Raw genomic sequence first — 19,076 nt, 5'->3', positions numbered from 1 at the left:
GTACTCATATACATATGCATGGTATGACATTTATACGCATATGCATGACATTATAAATGTTTCACGATTCATAGAGATATTCAGACTTACATGTTGAGTTCTTTACATCATGTTTCTTTCATGCCTTGCATACTCGGTACTTTATTTGTACTGACGTTCCTTTTGCCTGGGGACGCTGCGTTTCATGCCCGCAGGTTTCGATAGACAGGTTGACAGTCCTCTTAGTAGGCTATCAGTTCAGCGGAAGGTGTTGGTGCACTCCACTTGCTTCGGAGTTGCCTATTTGGTCAGTATGATTTGGACATGTATTGATTGGTGTGTCGGGGCCTTGTCCCGACCTTTATGACGTTTATGTACTCTTAGAGGCTTGTAGACAGATTTCATGTATATGGACACTTGTATGGCTTTATCGGCTTATGGTTTGAGTGTACAAATAATCATGTCGGCCTTATAGGCCCGTATGTCACGTGTATAAGTTTTTATATCATGTTCGGTCGTCCTATGTCTTGTATTCCCTTATGTTTTTTCCCATTCATCTCATGATGACCCTTATGGCTCATTTACCTATGATGGTGTGATAAGAAAGATATGTTACGTTGGTATTCGGTTGAGTAAGGCACCGGGTGATCGTCGCGGCCCTCCGATTTGGATCGTGACATGAACCTCTCAATCCCTTCTCACACCCACTGATCAACTCACTCCACTCACCACCACAAATTCCTCACTTAGACAACCTCGAAAACCTCGAAAATCCAATTTCACCACAATGGACATTGTCCCCTACAATCCCTGCCTTGATTCCTCTGCTCGAAGAAATGCCTTAAAGCACCCCAGCGACACTGGAACTAGAATCCTTTCTGCTGAAAACGACACTCACCTTGACCCTTCTCACAAAAACAGAAAGAAGGATTCAAGTGAAAGTCCATCGCGATATCAAGGAGATAACCATCAACTTACGAGCCTTCTTAGCGGACATTCTGGAGAAATATACTGTTCTCTTTCTCTCAGCACTCCAAGCACCACCTTCGGAGAACGAGGAGCAGATTCTCTTACAACCAGATACCGACCTGGCTATGTCACTCCCATATCATCTGTATGACAAGGAGCCACCACTACATCCTTTGATGATTCACTTGGCCATGTCTATGACTCCGGGAGGCAGCTCAACGATCTCCACTGATAATCCAATAAAAATTCTTCTATGGAATTGTCGGGGGGCAGCAAACCCAAATTTTATTCGTAATATCAAATCGATTTTAACATGGAATAACCCTTTTGTTTTAGCCTTGACAGAAACAAAGCTCTATGAACATGAAAATCTAAAGGAAGAACTTGGATTCTCTGGCCTCCTTCAAGCACGGGATGACAGCTTCTCCGGCGGCATGGTGCTACTGTGAAAAACTGACGAAGTTAATGTTGACCCACTAGTCGCCACAAATATAGAGCTCCATGCCACAGTACAGGTAAGTCCCTCTTCCCCTACTTGGAATCTTTCTGTTGTCTACGCTAGCACTAATCAAGTTAACAGATTTCAACTCTGGGAGAATTTAAAAATTTTAATACTACTTTTCCAAGACCTTGGCTTATGTGCGGTGACTTTAATGAAGTGGTCAGCCCCTTCGAAAAGTTTGGTGGCAACCCTGTTAATGATAATCAAATAGATGCCTTTTTAGACTGTATTCGCGACCTTGAAATGCATGACTTAGGCTTTACTGGTTTTAGATTCATATGGACCAATAACATAATTTTCACAACATCTCTTATTATGGAAAGATCGGATAGATTTCTGGCAAACTCTGATTGGCTCCACCTATTTCAAGATTCCTCTGTCCATCACCTTCCACGTATCCACTCGGACCATTGCCCAATTCTTTTAAACCTTGCTCGGGCAACTCGACATCCTTCGCCCTCCTTCCGCTACGAAACTATGTGGACTAATCACCCGAGCTTTGCCCTACTAGTAAACACTATTTGACATCACTCTAACACTTATCTGCCCACACTTACCCATTTCACAGATGTTCTTAAAAGTTGGAATAGTCAATGTTTCGGCAATATCTTCCACAAAAAAAGTACTTCAGGCTCATATTGCTGGTCTTCAAAAAATGGACCCCCATAAGAAATCTGACTTTCACCTTATCCTAGAAAATAACCTTATTCATAAATTTAATCTCCTTTTGAAAAATGAAGAAGACTTTTGGAAACTCAAATCTCGAGTTCAGAACCTTCATAACGGCGATGCGAATACTAAGTTTTTCTATTTTTTCACAGTTCGTCGGCGACAAAAAAACCGTATTCTTGGTCTTAATGATATAGTAGGAAACTGGACATTTGATCAATCCACTATCAACCACATCATTGTTACTCATTTTCACACACTTTACATCATTGTTCTCCTGTTAAGTCTCAAACAACAAGCTATCCATGCCCCAAATGCTCTTAAATATGATATCTCCCTACACCTATCCAAACCTCTCACTAATGCAGAGATGCATCAAGATGTTTACTCCTTCCAACCTTTAAAGGCACCTGGCCCCGATGGTTTTCACCAAATATCTTTTCAACAATTTTGGAACGATACACAAACGACTATTCAATAATTATGTACTAATGCATTTGACACTTCCTTAGTTCCTCCTCTAATAAATCAAACATATATTACATTAATTCCTAAGGTTAAAAGTCATGAACGGATCACTCAATACCGTCATATTGCCCTCTGTAACACTAGTTATAATATCATCAATAAAATTATTGTCTCACGTATTCGCCCATACCTTGATACCATTATCAGCCCCTATCAAAGTAGTTTTATCCCAGGTCGTCACACTATTGACAATGCTATTATTGTTCAAGAAGCGATTCATACATTCAAAACCAAAAAGGGCAGTCGAGGAAACATGCTTCTTAAAATTGACCTCGAAACAACTTTTGATCGCTTAGAATGGTCCTTCATTAAATATTCACCATCCAGACTCAATTTTCCTCCTCGCATCATAAATCTTATTATGAATTGTGTTACATCCTCTACTATCTCTATTCTTATAAATGGACACCCTACTCCTTTCTTTTCCCCTACACGAGGGAATCGTCAAGGAGGTCCCTTATCCCCATATCTATTTATCATTTGTATGAAAATTCTAACTCGATTTATTGATCTCTCCATCACAAACCATGAATGGACACCTATCAAGCTATCCCGCAATGGACCTCATTTATCTCATTTGTTATTTGTTGACGATTTAATTCTTTTCTCTTGAGAAACTCCACAAAACGCAACGTCAATTCATTTGGTCTTAGACTTATTTGGTACCTTGGCAGGTCAAAAAATTAACAATAACAAATCTCAAATTGTATTTTCACCAGATACTCCTCTAACGCACGCAAGACACAATTTCTGACATTTTGGATATGCGTACCTCATCCCATGTTAGTAAATACCTTGGCCTCCCAATTACTAACCTTCAACCCAAGAGTCGGGACTATAAATACATCCTTGACCGAATGAACAATCGACTTCAAGGTTGGAAAAACAAATTTCTCAATCTTGCAAGTCGCACGACTTTAATTAAATCTGTCTTGGCTTGTATACCCACGTATGCGATGCAATACACAATACTTCTTTTTAAGATTACCAACCATATTGATAAAATCCAACGTAACTTCCTTTGGGGATCCACCGCTATACACCGAAAAATTTACCTAGTAAATTGGGAGCAAGTTACTTTACAACGTGCACATGGAGGACTAGGCATTCAAAAATCCAAGGGCAAAAATTTATCCCTTATTGCTGGATTGGCTTGGCGTTTTCGTCGTAAAACCAACTCTCTTTAGCTAGAATTATCACCTCCAAGTACAAATCAACCTCTCTCCTGGCCGCTACTCCCCTTCCAAGGCCACGAGATTCATGTACCTGGAAAATTCTCCACAAAGGCCTTTCCTTTATTGTGCCAGCAATTAAGTGGCACATTGGCACCGAAACCTCTATTAACATCTGGAATGATATTTGGCTACCCAATAACTCCACGCTTCGTAGCCTTATCCATGGTCCTTTAACTCTTAATGAATAATTCCTTACACTAGATCACCTTCTATCCAATGGTAATTGGGACATCAATACCCTTTCCTTTGAAATACCTGAAGATCTCTCTTTTCCCATCCACAATACGTACTTTAATCCTACTTCTCCACGGCCTGATACATATTGTTTGCTTGCTAATTCTACAGTCTCCTTCTCCGCTAAATCAGCTTACCACCTTTGTCTTGCCACACATTATAATCTTCCTGCCAACCCGCCTGATATCAAATGGATTTGGACCCTTCATATCCCTAATAGAATTAATATTTTTCTTTGGCTACTCATTCTTAATCGGCTACCTACTGCTTCATATCTGTCATCTATTAATGTTCTTTACCACCCTCACTGCCACTCTTGTGCGAACATACCTGAATCCTTCCATCATCTTTTCTTTGAGTGCATTAATTCCCATACCATTTGGAAATTCTTTAATATTAACACTACTAACGTTATTTCCCTCACTGCTTGGCTTAGAATGCATTGTACCAACACTCACCAGTCTTTCATCTACTAAGGAATTGAAGTTCCAAAAACATTACTTACCCCTTTCATCCTTTGGCATATCTGGACCAACTGAAATCACAACCTCTTCAATAACTTGCATACACATGTCTCTGTAAAAAATATTCTCCTCCATGTGATCGAATTTTATTACCTCACTCCATCTCCAACTCCCCATCCCATTTCCACCCTCGAATATATTAAATGGCACCCGCCCACATCACCTTTTTTAAAACGTAATGTTGACGGCGCTTTTAATCCCATCACTAAGATAGGTGGTAGTGCTGGAGTATTTAGGAACAATCAATGCCAGTGGATTCGTGGTTTTTCCAAAAAAACATCCCGTGCTCATCAGCACTCGAATCAGAATTACAAGCCTTGTTGATAGGATTGAAAATTTCTCAATAGTTCCATTTATATCCACTACAGATAGAAACGGATTCTCAAGTAATGCAAAGAGTCTTGCACGCGGGGACTGATCTTTACTTACCTATTATTTTGGAATGCAGGTCATTACTAATAATGCTAGGACATCCGGAGCTTCAACATATTTATCGTGAAGCCAACACTGTAGCGGATCTACTGGCTAAGTAAGGCATGACTTTAGCTCCTTGCGCAGGCCATCAACGTTGTCATCCTCTACATTATGAAGAACCCCTCTTTATGCTTCACTTGCTTACAGTAATGACTGTTCCGAAACTTGTATAGCCAGAACAACCCCCGTGTAAAACCTCTACTACTTGTCTTTCTTAACTTTTAATAAATATATGTATTAGCAACAAACAAAAAAAAGCATAGAGCACTGTGATCCTTTTGAGTAAGGGTGAGGTTAAAAGAAAAAGAATTAACAGTAGTATTAGTCTTGCTTAGACACTTAAATTATTTTGCGTCTTCTCCATTTTACTTTAGTACTATCTTTTATTTCGTCATTTTACTTTAATATCTGCTCACCTTTAGTTCATGTACTAAAATTAGGGGTGTCAAAAGTGGTCCAAACCCATTTGACCCGCCCAGATTTTAATGGATTGGACATGAACTACTTTAATGATGGGCTAAATTTGGGCACAACCCAACTAAACCCATTTATTTTTAGAAGTCCAAATCAACCCATAATTTTATCCCAAACTGACTCATGAATAGCTATTGCCTTTTAAAACTTCTGAGGGTGTGTTTGGTACGAAGGAAAATAATATTTTCCTAGAAAATGAGTGATTTTATCACTTATTTTCCCATGTTTGGTTGGTGAGTGAAAAACTTTTTTCGAAAAATATTTTCTAGTATTTGGTTAGAGTGTCAAAAATATTTTTTAGGAAAATAATTTTCTATGCTACTCTCCTTGACCCCCTCCATCCAACTCCTCATGTTTCCTGTGCCCCCTCCCCCCAAATACCTCATTTTACTTTAAAAATTCAATTATTCTTTTAAAAATTCACAAAAAACGAAAGGAACTAATGTGCTGCTTTACTTTTTCACACAAGAACAACGTTGAAATTTGAACTTCATAACTGAAAAGAAAATACTCTTTTTCTTGTTGAAACAAAACAAAAGTACTATTTCTACTATATGAAAAGAAAGTGCTCATTTTATTGAAATGAACGAAAATATTTTTTCTACAACATGAAAAGAAAGTAGCTATTTTGTGAAAAAGAAAATACTTTCTCTACATCATAAAAAGAAAGTAGTTATTTTGTTAAAATAAAAGAAAATATTCTAAATAATATTTCTATTTAGGGTGAGGGTAGGGGTGGGGTGGGGGGTGGGGGGGTCCAGGGTTAGGGTGGGAGTTAGGGTGGTGGGAAGTTCTAATTTTACTATTTTTTTATTATTATGATCTTTCTTAGTATTAAAACATAAAGAACTATCAAATAAAGTTCTAAATCTAAATTGAAGAAAGAAATCATTAGGCATGAATTGACATTTATTCCAAAACATAAGACAACTTTTATATATGCTTGTTTGAAAGTTGAGAATATTGCAAAGATTTGGGTCAATTTAGTTGTGCTACAACCTATTGTTTAATTCATCTTGACCCAGGGTTAAGCGATGACGCATTGAATGAGTCAACACATCTTGGCTAGCTCAATACTGCCCAAATAACCCATTTGCCACCCCTATCTAAAATTATGCATAAATTATCAATACACCATCTTAGTTCTTTTTTGTTTCCCTTTAGTTTATGAAATTTAGCTTCGCAAATGACATATTCTAAAGTACATAGACAAGAAGAAACTAATATACCATAGTTAGCTTTCTGTAAGTTAAAAAAATTATTCACAAATCTTTTCCTGAACATAATTTCAGGACTAAGTGTGAGCAAATCCAAATCCTATTGAACCAAACTTCTCAAGAACTGGCATCTCCAAAGTGCACTCTGAGAAGGCAATAAATGCCCAGTCATTAATGTCCTGAAGAAGCTGTAAACATTCAGAAGAGCACAGCCATGAATTAGGACTCTTGCATCTACTACTACTCACAATCGTATATGTTCTCAGCAGGAAACAAATGTTTTGTACAATTCTCAAACATGTAAGTCCCTCGTGAAATTAACCCCAAGAGCTGACATGCTCATGCCGCAACATATCCTGAGGTCCTACAACATGTTGCTGTGGATAAAGCAATGGCTTGAGTTCAACAATTATGGTGGATACTACATGCAGTAGCATACTAGCATTATACCCAAAGCGAGTTTGTACAGTCTTATTAGAGCCTATTTAGCAATATTCTACCTAATTGCCATGACTAGAATATCACTTAAAGGTCCATCGACTCAGCGCAACCAATTGAAGTTCAAATAAGAAATTCATTTCAAAGAACATTTGATTGAGACAGTATCATTAATGAGTTTGTTCCAAGATTTAGTACCCTCCACTTTTACAAACCCATCCATCATCATTACAGTAGCATTCGTTAGGTATATTGTTCTTGTATGTCCTCCTTCTATCTTTGCAAGCCAACACAGAATTTGTGCAGTCCTCACTTGGACATGTATGCCGATGTGGGTATGTTTTACAACACAAGACGATGATATGGTACAGTGAGAGTTGGTCCAGAGGGACTTTCATGTCAAAATTGGAATGTAGTATAGACATGCCAAAGGCATTAGAGATACCTTAAGATTTAGGCAGTACCAGTTGCTCATTGCTCAAGTAATTGGCAACCACAGAACCAGAAGCAGACCGAAAAAGGTTTGCAAATAAAGTACAAAGTCTCCAGCCAATGTAAGCTTTCTGAGATCCACATTTGTCTTCACTCCTAGCCCATTAAGCATGGAAGCAACATCCACTGTGAATTGCCAAGAAAAAACTAGTGGTAAATCGACAAATATTTTGTACCATATCATGTAAGTCTTAAAGCAAACATAATGCATATATTCCACATTAACAATTCAATTAGGTGTTTTGCAAAACCTGAACTGGAATAAAAAGTTATCTACTCCAATTCACCTCACGTGGTAAATAGACAATTTAAGAATTAGGAGAATCACAGTTAAACCACCTTTCGGCTGTCTGTCAGATCAAATCATTGAGGACGGAAGTTGGGATTGCGAGGCGAAGGTAAATAGAACCTAATCCATTTTGTTTGAATCGGAAATAACATACGCCATATGATATTAGTCATTTAGACATTCTGATGTTAACACATATATAACAGAACAATAAACGCAAGATATGCAAGGATAAAATCATCCTACTGCATTACAAATGCTTTCTAGGAGAACTCGATAAACAACAAATTGTTTATTACGCTATTCGGACACACAAAAGTCATGTACCTGAGGTGTACCCATTTTCGACATACAAAACTAGTACCTTAGACAACATGCTGCATCACTTTTTTTAAAATAAGTTCAGAATTCACTTAACTAGGTAAAATTGTCTTCTCATTTTGTAGTCTATCTGTTGAACCAACTTCCACTATCTTCTGGGAATCAGGGATAGATCCCACAAACTGCATAACTATTTATAAGCTGCCACAACACTAGGACAAAAACTTCTTTTGTAACTTAAATCGCGAGGACTTCAGAAAAGAATCATTTCTCTACCTTTCGTAGAAATACTTCACTGTTGGTATACCATGTGCTCATGCCTATTTGTTAATTCTGTTATGATGTAATATATCTTTGACTAATTATCATAGATTATAAAAAAGATATTCTCGTGCGTGAAATTTAATCCCACCGACAATCTCCTCATTAACGATCCCTAACTGCCTATGGAGTGGGAGTATACCTTAGGTAGCTCATATTCCTAAATGCTTCTGATTTTCACAAGTGAATTTCACAAAAACAGTAATATCAGGATAAAAATTACAGTAGGGCATAGTAAATAATTGACATTCTGAATTCATGCGTCAATTGAATTCTTAATAATCTCAGAAAACTGGGAATAGTAAATCACTTTTCCTATGCCTTGTGTTTACCCTGGAGCATTCTTAATAATCTCAGAAGACTGGGAATCGGGTGTTACAAGCCAAAATTATGTGAATATTATCTAGTTCAAATATTATTGTTTCTTGTGCTTTCTCATTTTTTCTGCAATCTGTACTTTTTACAGTTATGTTGTGAACCTATGCAAGACTTAAACATGCTAGCTAACCCATTAGTTAAATCGGGAAGAGCAAGAGCTAGAGCTAGAGAAAGGAGTGTTGATTAACTGGATCTGGATAACTGAACCATGAGAAGAGAAAAGAAAGCCTCTTTTTGTGAGATCATGTATTGGGAAAAGAAGAGCTCAATAAGATTCATGAGAATGAACTGTTTTCTTGGTCTTTCCACATTGTTCTTTATTAGTTTCAAGTTTCAGGTCTTGTTGCTGTCGTTAACTTAACAGTCTTTTGTTTGTATCTCAGGGAATTGGCATTTTACTGTCTGGGTTGTTTGGCACTGGGAATGGATCTTCTGTATCTATGTAAGTCCAAAACAATCTTCTGCCGAGTGATAAACTCTTGTTATAATAGTTGATTAAGATGTCCTTTCCTTTGCGTATATGCAGTGAGAATGCGGGTCTTTTAGCACTGACACGTGTTGGCAGCAGAAGAGTTGTTCAGATATCTGCAGGATTTATGATTTTCTTCTCAATTCTAGGTAAATCACCTGCTTAAACATTCCCTTTGAGAAGGATCTTACTGATATATTACATTCTGAATTCATGCGTCAATTGTTCCCTGGCGTACAGTTGTACTAATTGACATATTTGAGCCCATCACACCCTTCTGTTTTCTCATTTCAGTGACATCATCACTTAAAAAACACCTATTGTTTCTCAACGGGGCAACTGTCCATGAACATAATCAGTTTAGGTAAGTTATACAATATGAATAACTACAGTGAAACACATAAATATTTGGAACTAACCATTTGTTATATCACACAAAGGAGGACCTCTTTTTTTTCGATTCCATTCCCTCTAACACAAGCGGGACAAACATTCTCCGTAGAATGTCATTTTTTACGATTCAAGTACAAAGTAATAAAAATAAAGCCAATATAATGAAACATATATATGATAAATAATATAAAACGACTCTAAACAGAGTCTTGTCTACCATTCTAGTACAAAATAAAGCCAATATAATTTTTGGCTAAAAAAGAATTCGAAGTCCAAGCAACTAATTTAGCGATGAAAGAATGTATCACGATGTGACTTCGAGAAACGTATTTTCTTTAGTCCAAGATAATTATTTGGTAAGAGCTCTAAACATACTCCAAAATTAGTAGTAATTGACATGGTGGTTTATAATCTACAATGATTAGGTCATGGCCTTCGTAAGTAAATCTGCAATACATGGATTTAAACTCCAAAATGTGTATTTTAGTTGATTCTTTATCAACAAAGATATATCTAGCATAATTATATTATATACAAATAAGGCTAAATACAGCAAAGCAAAAACTACTAATCAAAGTTCATACCATCGTTATCAACGAAATTTATAATTCTCCATCTTTACTGTCTTTTCAGCAAATAGTCTTTTCATAAATTATCTAATGCAATTCCTTCATTAATCTCCAGTAAGTTTCCAGACATGAAAATTTCTTCTAAACTGAAAATTACAGCAACTACTACCTCAAACATCGGCAATTACACAACTTTTGTTGACTCCTATGCTGTATAAATCAAGAAAGGAAGCAACTAAGATAGTTTCCCAATACCATATATCTTATCAAAATCTAATTCTTCTAAATCACCAATTTTTAGTCTGATAAACTCCTAAAAATTACCCCCTGGACTATCAATAAACTTCCTCATAAATTTAGAACAACTTATTATTGCTGATAATTAATTGTAGAATAATTTGTGAGAGTATAATTAACAGAAGCCACACTCCATAGCTCAGCCATGATAGAAGAATCTATCCTGTAACCTACTAACCCAATCCATTTTACCATAGCTGTTGTAACATTGATTGACTGAAAAAATTAGAAGCTTATAGCTTCCTAACCACCGAAATATAAATCAAGACATAAAACTTTTGGATAATTGGCATGTGACTTTGTTGAATCAATAAAATAATCATTAAATCTCCAAAACTCTTGAAAATTAAGTCAACTTCCAATATTGATAATCAGGAAAGAGCAACATGTATGTATTCATCTTCAGTTAAATATGTCTTACTCTTCAACGACGATTCTCGATGAGTATATCATTCATCTTCGTCGTCTTCAGATCGGATGCAACTTTCTGTACAGCACTGTAGTAATTCCAGTAGCCAACTCATCAGAAATAGAATAACTATGCTGAGAAGTTATTTGACTGATCCTGGAGGAGTTAGCTTTACGCAAACTTCCTAATCTGCATTTATTCAAGTTTGTATTAGTTATAAACTGTACAAACTGTACAAATCAGGAAAGACACCATCTAAGGTAGTTTACCGATACCATATATCTTATCAATATCTAATTCTTCTAAATCACCAATTTTCAGCCATATAAACTCCTGAAAAACACCCCTAGACTATCAATAAACTTCCTCATAAAATTTAGAACAACTTATTATTGCTAATAATTAATCGTAGAATAATTGGTGAGAGTATAATCAACAGAGGACGAAAAGCCACAGTCCATATTTGAGCCCCGATAGAGGAATCTATGGTATCACTTACTATCCCAATCCATTTTACCACAGCAGTTGTAGCATTGATTGATTTTTTTTTTTTAAAGTTTATAGCTTCCTAACCACCGAAATATAAATCAGTCCATTGTTGAATGCAATAAAATAATCATAAGACCTCCAAAACTCTTGGAAATTAAGTCAACTTCCAATAATGATTGCCAGGAAAGAGCAACGTTCATGTGTTCATCCTCAGTTGAATATGTCTTACTCTTCAATAACGTGACTATCTCATTCATCTTCATCATCTTCAGATCGGATGCAACTTTTTGCAATTACATGTTTATGAAGATGGAGTATTCTACCCTTCAGCTTCTAACTTTGTGTCTTGAACTAATTTTTGCGGATCACAACCAGTCCATAAATTATTAAAGCTTCCATAAAAACTAGACTAAGCAATAGCATACCTCGTATTTTTCCCTCTGCCACAAGCTGTCTCGCAATACCCTTTATAGCTTGACCCGCAGCAGTTATAATTGCAATATGACCCAATAAGCTCTCTATTGCGCAGTCATAAAGTTGTACGACCAGAGCGCTAGCAGCATGCAGTAGTGGTGTCATTTTCTTCAGAAAGGCAACACAATGGTACATCCCAGAAATTAGGATAACCCTCAATAAACATCAGGCCTTTTACCTCAATAGTGGCATTATTTTCTTCAGAAACAAAGGAATGACACTGCTTTGGCATTTGCAAATCCATGTAGAATACAAATAAATGTTTCCGTTGAGCAAACGAACACATCAACCAGATATTGCATGATAGCGAGTGTTTGGAATTGTCAGCAGCTCCAAGCATTGAACTATCCATAAAATGTCATTATTAAAACTATTTCTCAAAAAACCTTCCATAACATCTTCACTTCCCACTTTTTTACAGGAAGCCTCAATATCTTTCTTCTATCTAATTAATATTAAAACTTTACTACTTAAAGGTACTACTTAAAGGTAACTGGTTACATTTAACAAGCTTCCCAGCGGTTCCAAGTCTCATATGTCGACAGTTCCTCGTTCCAATTTTGAAATAACTCAAAAAACAGGACAAAACCCTTGATCCATTAGAAATAATTTTTTTGGCCACTGTTCTCCATCTCCGGCCTTAATGCCATATTCCTTTTGTTCCTCCTAAATTTTTGTGTTTTTATTATGTAAATCAAAATCAAAACCTCTTGAGCTTACTTTGCATTGGGCTATTTTATTTTTTTTTGATAAGGTAAATTGTATTAATCAAAAGGGAGAAAAAACTCCCGCATACAAGAAGTATACAAAAAAGTAGAGAATTTACATCAAAACATGATTCTCTACAAAAGACGCCCAATCTTCTACACAAGTAGGGGCTATATGTGTGCACCAAAAAGCGATCAAAGAGAAAAGACTATTCTTAAGATGTGAAAACGGAGAATCAATCCCCTCAAAAACTCTCATATTTCTCTCTCCCCAGACTATCCACATGAGAGCTAACGAGGCGAACTTCCACGCCTTTTGATTGCTTCTTCTACGGAAACCGGCCCAGCTATATAGCATTTCCTTTACAGTGTTTGGCATCACCCATTGAACACCAAAAAGATTCAGGATTGCCCTCCACAAACCCCAGGACACGGGGCAATGCAGCATAAGATGATCAACTTATTCCCCTGAGCTTTTACACATGTAGCACCAACTAACATGTGCAATTCCTATCTTCCGCAGATTTTCAGCTTTCAAGATCACTCCCCTCGCTGCTAGCCATGCAAAAAAGCACACCTTCGTGGGCACCTTAGGAATCCAGATCGATGAGTATGGAAAATTAGTCTCCTCTCTCACCAACATACTCTGGTAAAAGGACTTTACGGCTACATTGCTCCGACATGGCAGTTTAGGTACCGCACCCGTGTCGACACGACACTAGTATGGGTGTGGGTATGGGATCCGTACCGGATCTGGTCAAACGATTTTGGATACTTTGACCCCGACGGACGAAAAAATTCTAGGCGATATACAATTTAATTCCCGAAATCAAAACTAAAATTAGGATAAATTTGAATAAAATAGCATACCTTATCTAGGAAATCAATCCTTTTTTATCTACAACTTGAGAGTAAAAAAAAAAATTCACACTTTACAAGCTATACACAAGTATTCCCCAAAATTTATCATAATTTAGAAATATTTTTTATATTTTTATTTTTTGAATTATTTTAGCCGGATCCTTGCACCCGTATCCGTACTAGGATCCGTATCCACAAATCTTACAATTTACATCTCGAAGGATCCGACCTCTAGATCCGCACTCATGTCGGACACCTACACCCGTGTCCAAGTAACTTAGCTTTACGGTGAACAAACCATCGGCACGCAGCCCCATATCCAAGAATCGCAAGATGGATGGGGTATTTCTTGCCCGTATAGCAGTGCCAACAAATTTTGGAACTCCGCAATCTCCCAATCTTGCATGTTCCTTCTAAAAGAGAGGTCCCATACTGTCCCCCCTTCATGCTCCTTGCGAATCTGTTGGACCATCAAATCCTTGTGGTTTGGGGCTATAACCCAAAGTAGAATCAAAGAAGGCAACAATAGCTCCTTTTGGGAGGTTGTTTGGCACTTGCATCTGCAATAAGTTTCGCGGCACTACTTGTGTTGTATTCCCTGGAGCAGCATCCACATTTGAGATGTCTGCAGTTTTCAGACCAGTTTCATCTCTCTGAGGACCTTTATCTTTCTGCTCCTTATTTTCCATGATTTCAATAGCAGGAAATTCTAGTTCTAGAGTAGCCTTGCATTTTCTATCATTGTCGTATGGTTCTTCCTCTTCATCCAAAAGTAATCCTAGCAAAGTACTTAATAGGTTTAGATGCTTCTATCACCTTGGAAGTAAATTGCAAGGAACCATACTTTTGTTGATTGTATGATCCTACAGTTTTTAGCATCATTCTCCTTTTATTAAGAATAGACACAATTCCCTTTACTTGAATTCTAGCTTGTTCTATAGCATGACTTAATGTAGAAGGTCCAAACAATTTTACGGACGGCTTAATTTCCCCCCTAAGCCCTCTTATGAAACTAGATAAGAAAGAAGCTTTATTCAAAGCAGGATTTTTAACCAACATTTGAGCTCTCTGTGTTTCAAATTCCTCTAAATAATCATCAACTCTTCCCTTCTCAGTCAATTTACTAAAATTCCAAATGCATAGATATACATTTAAAGTCTCAACCTAGAAAATTTATTGGTGACCTTAAAATTTGACCGTTGCAATATAGGCACCAGAGCACTACTATGCCGAAATGAAAACTAAAGAAAGAATGATCATTCAAATTTGCCTATCCCCGTCAACAAAATAGAGCTGTTTGGTCATATTCTAAAGAAAATTTATTGGTGACCTTAAGTGCTCATATTCATAAATGTTTCAGATGATTCATGAGTGACTTTTACAAAAACACTAATATCAGAATAAAAACTTACACTAGGGCATAATATGCCTATCCCCGTCAACAAAATCTGGGCAACCCTCAAGAAATCTCGTGAGAGAGCATCGCAAAAGATAACAGAGGGACGAGGAAAACTGAGCCAAAAAAATTTGGACCATTTCTCGATTTGTGCGTGTCATCCTTGCGCGGGGCCATGCTAATCTTCTCTGTATCGTTCCAATTTTATCGGATGTCCCCGAAGGGACGAACTCCATAGTTGAGCTAGGGTTTTTATTGTGCCGTAAAGCTCTTCTCTGTTCGATGAGGGAGAACGAACTACAAGTGTAAATACCGCTTTGAGTCCTAAAGAAGGAACTGAACACCTTCATCCTATTTTAAGAACGTTTATTTCAACATCAACCCCTTATGTATCCATTCACTTGATAAAGTTCCCTCTGCACTTCTGAAGATGTCATACTTACCCTCTTTTTCATACTATTCTTTAACCCAAGATGTCGAGAGAAGTAATGATTATGCAGAAGGTTATGAAATAATATTTGATAATGGGTGGTGGCCAAGGGTGAAACTATACTAGTGGAAGTGTGATTAACTCGACTCCTTTCGTCAAAAAATTATATCGTATGTATAAGTTAAATATTATTGATTAGGGATATAGAGACATATATAGTATTAAGGTAACGTGTCACGACCCAAAATCCATAAAGGTCGTGATGGTGCCGGGCATCACTGTCAGGCAAGCCAACAATGAATACTTAAATGGGTTCTTATTTTTGTTACTTTTGAAATCATATTTTCCTTCAATTTAAATCGTAAAAGATGAAGCTTACAAAATAAATAATACTCCTTCCGTTCCAATTTATGTGAACCTGTTTGACTGAGTACGAAGTTTAAGAAAAATAAAAATTTTTGGAATTTGTGGTCCTAAACAATTCAAAAAGGGGTCCAGAGTATTTGTGTGGTTATAAAAACTTCTCATTAAGGGTAGAATTGTAAGTTTAAGTAAAATTATTTCCAAATTTAGAAAGGGGTCGTTCTTTTTGGAACGGACTAAAAAGAAAATAGGTTCACATAAACTGAAACGGAGGTAGTAATATCTTTAAAAAAAATTCCAATACAGCACAACTCATAATCATCCCAAAATCCGGTATCACAAGTGTATAAGCATCAACTAGGAATACAAAATAAAATACAATAATTGTCCGGGATATAAATTTGGACAGAAAAGAAAATACAATACTCTGAGAGAGACTCTGTTGGCTGCGGATCATCATAAAGAATGCAACTCACCTAAGTCATTGCCATAATCGCAAATTCAGCTTGTAGCTTTTTAAGGAAATTACCTCGCTCGCGAAACATACATGCGACGCGGTTACACATAGATTTCTTAAGCTGTTATAGCATTACTCAATCTTTTTCGAAATTACGAAGTTCAAACGAACCCTTTTAAATCTTACGTTCTTCAATTTCAACTCCTTTCAAAAACATTTAATAAGCAAACTCAATCTCGCTCCCTCTCAAGGCAGACAATAAACATAAATCAATAACAATATCAACAAGGCATGATGTGAGCCTAAAACTACCCGAACATAGGCATAGCTAGTAGCTACATACGGACTCTAGTCACCTCGTGCGTACGTAGCCCCCATAAATAGAAGCACACAATAATTTAGTTCACCTATGGGGTTAATTCCCTCTTACAAGGTTAGAAAGAGACTTACCTCGCTCTGAAGTTTCATAACCGACTCCCAAGCCATTCAATCAACTCAAATCAATGCCCAACGCTCCAAAACTAGTCAATAAGTAAGCAAATCCATAAATAAATACTCTAATGCTCATTATAATCCTATTTACAATAATTCTCAACTCCGTTCGAAAAGTCGATAAAATCATCCTCGGGCCAACGTGAATTTTCGAAGATAATTATTACACATAGTATTATGAACTCAAATATATGATTTATTCCCAATTCCATGCCCCAATGTCATGACAAAAATTCAAAATACCAAGTTCTAGGACTTTCTTCAAAATCTCAAATTTCTACTAGTTTTCATATCTAAATCCGTATGTAAACCTTGTATTTAACTTGCAATAGGTGGAAATCACTTACCTTGACATAGATGGTGAAGATGGAGCTCCAAAATCGGCTCCCATGGAGGAAATGAAGTGCAAATGAGCCAAAACCTCGATTTTAAAAGAACATTGCCCAAGTCTTTCCCCTTCGCGATCGCGGAAATCCACTCGCGATCGCGAAGGCCAATCAACGACTGCCTAAAAGCTTCCCTTTCGCGAACGCGATGCCCAGAACGGGATCGCATTGCTCAGCTCCCCTCCACATTCGCGATCACGAGCACCTCTATGCGATCACATAGAACAACCTTCACTAAACAGGCTAACTCCATTAACACAGCGCGTTCGCGATAGCCCTGACGCGAACGCGAATAACCTCCCGCTCGACCCTCTGCGAATGCGAACCATTATACGCGATCGCGTAGAGTAAAAATCCTACCAGTCCACTTAACCTTTCGTGATCGCGGCCCTTTCTTAGCGATCACGGAAGAGGAAACCAGATCCAGAAACCAGCAATTCCTCAAAGTTCAATATCCGTCTGAACTCGATTCGAAACACACCTGAGGCCCTCGGGACCTCAACTAATTATGCCAACACGTTCCAAAATACATTTACGAACTTAGTCGAGCCTTCAAATCACATCAAATAACATCGAAATAATGGATCGCAACTCAAATTCAAACTTTATGAACTTTAAAATTTCAACTTCTACATTCCATACCGAAACCTATAAAATCACGTCTGATTGACCTCAAATTTGCACACAAGTCACATTTGATATTACGGACCTACTCCAACTTTCGGAATCGGATTCCGACCCCGATATCAAAAAGTCCACTTCTGGTCAAACTTCTCAAAAACTTTCAAATTTCTAGCTTTAGCCAAATGACCTACGGACCTCTGAATCCACTTCCGAACGCGCTCCCGATACCAGAATCACCATACGGAGCTATTCCCAGACTCAGAATCCCAAACGGACCTTGATAACGTTGAAATGCACTTCAACCCAAATTTATGAAATTCTTCCAAAATGCCAACTTCCACAATAGGCGCCGAAACGCTCCCGGGTCATCCAAAACCTGATCCGGACATACGCCCAAGTCCGAATTCATCATACAAACCTGTTGGAATCTTCAAATCCCGATTCTGAGGTCGTTTACTCAAAAATCCAAGCTTAGTCAATTCTTCCAACTTAAAGCTTCCGTAATGAGAATTTTCTTTTCAAATCAACTTTGAACTTTCGAAATTTCAATTCCGACCACGCGTACCAGTCATAATACGTGAAGTGAAGTTGCTCATGGCCTCAAACTGCTGAACGACGCGCTAGAGCTCAAAATAACTGTTCGGGTCGTTACACTCTTTCCCACTTAAACATATGTTCGTCCTCGAACGTGCTAAGAACTGCTCTGGGGTTGTCCGAAATCACTGTTTAATACCTCGTGCACTTACCCGTGCTGCCACAACTCAGTTGAGCACACTAGCTCGAGCCAGTATGAAGATTGTCCCTTTTTACTTAGCCAAATAAGCCTTAGAGTCCAATTCCAACATCTACAATTCTCTGCCAGGCATGTTCCCATCATACGAACACCGTATCAATCACTACACGATGCACCGATACATGATTGCATACCTTTGCTGAATTCACACTATGCACTGCATAACTCACATGACTATAATAACATCATCTGATAACAATAGCCAAAATTCCACGAATCTGATGTTCACAATACACCTCATGACATATATAAGTCTTGTTCCAACTCTTGCAATACCGCCACGACGGAAGAGATGTGTAGAAATTCATAACCAACTGCAGAGTCAACAAATCATTGAATCTCTCCCTTTGACTAGAATAATCACCCAATTATGAACCAAATAATGGTATTTGCTCTTTAATATACTTCATATAATCCGATCGC

At 37.5% G+C, this 19,076-nt stretch overlaps 1 long non-coding RNA gene and 1 other non-coding gene across 5 annotated transcripts; both read right to left on the bottom strand.

Annotated features, from left to right (window-relative positions):
* Positions 1 to 6,727: 6,727 nt before the first annotated feature.
* Positions 6,728 to 15,592, bottom strand: LOC107793713 (uncharacterized). Of its 4 annotated transcripts, none has more exons than XR_001649780.2 (5): positions 15,125 to 15,590; positions 12,096 to 12,488; positions 11,194 to 11,370; positions 7,689 to 7,861; positions 6,728 to 6,993 (listed from the first exon to the last, which is right to left on the bottom strand). It is a non-coding gene; the product is annotated as an uncharacterized LOC107793713 (long non-coding RNA). The 4 variants fall into 4 exon arrangements; XR_001649781.2 differs by lacking the exon at positions 6,728 to 6,993 and having other exon boundaries at positions 7,360 to 7,861; positions 12,096 to 12,223; positions 12,323 to 12,488; positions 15,125 to 15,592; XR_001649779.2 differs by lacking the exon at positions 6,728 to 6,993 and having other exon boundaries at positions 7,360 to 7,861; positions 15,125 to 15,592.
* LOC142178754 (U6 spliceosomal RNA) lies at positions 15,234 to 15,335 on the bottom strand. The gene has a single exon (XR_012707008.1). It is a non-coding gene; the product is annotated as a U6 spliceosomal RNA (small nuclear RNA).
* Positions 15,593 to 19,076: the final 3,484 nt, after the last annotated feature.

Source organism: Nicotiana tabacum, chromosome 24 (assembly GCF_000715075.1).
Source record: "Nicotiana tabacum cultivar K326 chromosome 24, ASM71507v2, whole genome shotgun sequence".
NCBI lineage: Eukaryota > Viridiplantae > Streptophyta > Magnoliopsida > Solanales > Solanaceae > Nicotiana > Nicotiana tabacum.
This window is presented reverse-complemented; position numbering and strand designations above follow the sequence as displayed.